The sequence below is a fragment of the Gossypium raimondii genome, unplaced genomic scaffold (genome assembly GCF_025698545.1).
Source record: "Gossypium raimondii isolate GPD5lz unplaced genomic scaffold, ASM2569854v1 Contig00290, whole genome shotgun sequence".
NCBI lineage: Eukaryota > Viridiplantae > Streptophyta > Magnoliopsida > Malvales > Malvaceae > Gossypium > Gossypium raimondii.
In genome coordinates this window covers 45,001-47,500 of record NW_026291390.1, presented here as the reverse complement: position 1 = coordinate 47,500, position 2,500 = coordinate 45,001, and the positions used below count along the sequence as shown (strand labels likewise).

The 2,500-nt window shown below is 60.6% G+C and overlaps 1 long non-coding RNA gene and 2 other non-coding genes across 3 annotated transcripts in view; all 3 read left to right on the top strand.

Moving 5' to 3' along the window:
* The window catches only part of LOC128038502 (uncharacterized), a 25,876-nt gene that overhangs the window by 6,699 nt on the left and 16,677 nt on the right, over positions 1–2,500 (top strand). The window lies entirely within an intron of this gene.
* LOC128038515 (5.8S ribosomal RNA) lies at positions 1,918–2,070 on the top strand. The gene has a single exon (XR_008193627.1). It is a non-coding gene; the product is annotated as a 5.8S ribosomal RNA (ribosomal RNA).
* The window catches only part of LOC128038508 (28S ribosomal RNA), a 3,311-nt gene continuing 3,111 nt past the window's right edge, over positions 2,301–2,500 (top strand). The window contains exon 1 of the ribosomal RNA XR_008193621.1: positions 2,301–2,500. This exon is cut by the window's right edge and continues 3,111 nt beyond it. This is a non-coding gene — a ribosomal RNA (28S ribosomal RNA).

Sequence of the window (2,500 nt, the reverse complement as noted above, 5' to 3'; positions counted from 1 at the left end):
CTAAGCCCTTGGTCGTGCGGGAGCCTCGGCACCATCGAGAAAATAGGCCCTTGGTCGTGCGGGTGCCTCGGCCGCCATCGGCCCCTAGGTGCTGGGATGTGCGGGAGCCTCGGACACCATCGGCAAACTAGGCCCTTGGTCGTGCGGGAGCCTCGGACACTGTCGGCAACCTAGGCCCTTGGTCGTGCGGGAGCCTCGAGCACCATCGACACCTTGGTGCTTGGATGTGCGGGAACCTCGGGCACCATCGGCAACCTAGGCCCTTGGTCGTGCGAGAGGCTCGGGCACCATCGGCAAACTAAGCCCTTGGTCGTGCGGGAGCCTCGGGCACCATCGGTAAAATAGGCCCTTGGTCGTGCGGGGGCCTCGGCCACCATCGGCACCTCGGCCCTTGGTCGTGCGGGAGCCTCGGCCACCATCGGCACCTTGGTGGCTCGGATGTGCGGGAGCCTCGGGCAGCATCGGCACCTCGGTGGCTAGGATGTGCGGGAGCCTCGGACACCATCGGCAACTTGGTGCTTGGATGTGCGGGAGCCTCGGGCACCCATCGGCACCTTGGTGCCTGGGATGTGCGGGCTAAAGAAGAGTGTCCGCATTTCAGACAGTCGAATGTTGCCTGGTAGCATATTGACGAAGTTTTTTTAGCTCTTTAAGGGGTAGAGATCCGCTGCCCCCCGGCGTGCCCCCCCCTCCGAGCCGAGGTGGGGTGCGTCTAGCCCCCCCATGGGGGTCGGGTCGTCCCGCAACGACTCACCACGGGGGTGAGTCGGTCGCCGGCGGTGGTGGCCGGGGTGACAATTTTCCGGCCGGTCAAGCCCGTGCCCATAGAAATGTAGCCAACGACTCCAAGACCAAGTTCCCTATTCGGGCAAAGATCTCTTGGGGTGGCTTATGCATTGCTATGGGCTCGAGCTTGGCTTGCCCTTTCGCCCCCGTCACGTTTAGGGACGCCTTGTGCATCCCAAGTCGGCGACCACACGGTGCCTTGGCCTTGCCAAGCCCTTGCCCGCATTCGAAACTGCCCGCGACCCTAGTACCAAGTCCCTTTGACGGCAACGGCCCACTGGGGGGTGTAAGTTGAGTTTGTAGGCTCGGTCTTGGCTCGACCAAGTCCCGGTGGGACTTTTCCCCTCGTAGTTCTCGTGCCAAGCGGTTGTGGTGCGCCCTCGTTCGTTGTTCCTTCCGCTCCCCTACCATTCGGTTGGGTGGGCTGTTGGGCGGTGTGCGTGGGCGCTACTACTAGTACGCAATAGGCATATGAGTGGCGTTTTGGTTGTGTGTATTGGCAGGCTCCATGCTACTCGCATCGAACTGTCGATCCGCACTCCTCTTCATTAAGTCCCCTTGTTGTAATCGAACTCAAGGGGTGCGATCGGGATCCTGTGCTGTGGTCTTCAACGAGGAATTTTAGTAAGCGCGAGTCATCAGCTCGCGTTGACTACGTCCCCGCCTTTGTACACACCGCCCGTCGCTCCTACCGATTGAATGGTCCGGTGAAGTGTTCGGATCGCGGCGACGTGGGCGGTTCGCTGCCCGCGACGTCGCGAGAAGTCCACTCAACCTTATCATTTAGAGGAAGGAGAAGTCGTAACAAGGTTTCCGTAGGTGAACCTGCGGAAGGATCATTGTCGAAACCTGCCAGCGTAACGACCCGCGAACGAGTTGCAAACAACACCGGAGGTGGTGCGGTGCATCTCGCCTCTCGCCACCCCCGTGTCTCGGAGCGGCCAGTCTCGTCGTCCCTCCGCCCGTCGGGTGGGGTGAGATGTCGGATCAACTCTTCGAGGCAAAACGAATAAACCCCGGCGCGAATCGCGCCAAGGAATCGAAACGAAAAAGGGCACGTCTTCGTCGCCGCACCGTTCGCGGTGTCGGTGCTTCAGTGATGCTGTTCTCTTGTCGCAAAATATACAGAACGACTCTCGGCAACGGATATCTCGGCTCGCATCGATGAAGAACGTAGCGAAATGCGATACTTGGTGTGAATTGCGAATCCCGTGAACCATCGAGTCTTTGAACGCAAGTTGCGCCCCAAGCCATTAGGCCGAGGGCACGTCCGCCTGGGTGTCACGCATCGTCGCCCCCATCCAACCATGAGCCCTCGAGCCTCGGTTGACCGCGGGCGGAAATTGGCCTCCCGTGCGCTCACAGCCAGCGGTTGGCCTAAATTCGAGTCCTCGACGACATCATCGTCGCGACGATCGGTGGTAATGCTGTAAGCAACCTCGTTCGGAGTCGTGCGCGTCCGTCGATCGAGACCCTTGAACCCTTTCGGCATCGCAAGGACGGTGCTCGCATCGCGACCCCAGGTCAGGCGGGATTACCCGCTGAGTTTAAGCATATCAATAAGCGGAGGAAAAGAAACTTACCAGATTCCCTAGTAACGGCGAGCGAACCGGAAAAGCCCAGCTTGAGAATCGGTCGCCATCGGCGTCCGAATTGTAGTCCGGAGAAGCGTCTCAGCGACGGACCGGGCCCAAGTCCCCGGAAAGGGGCGCCG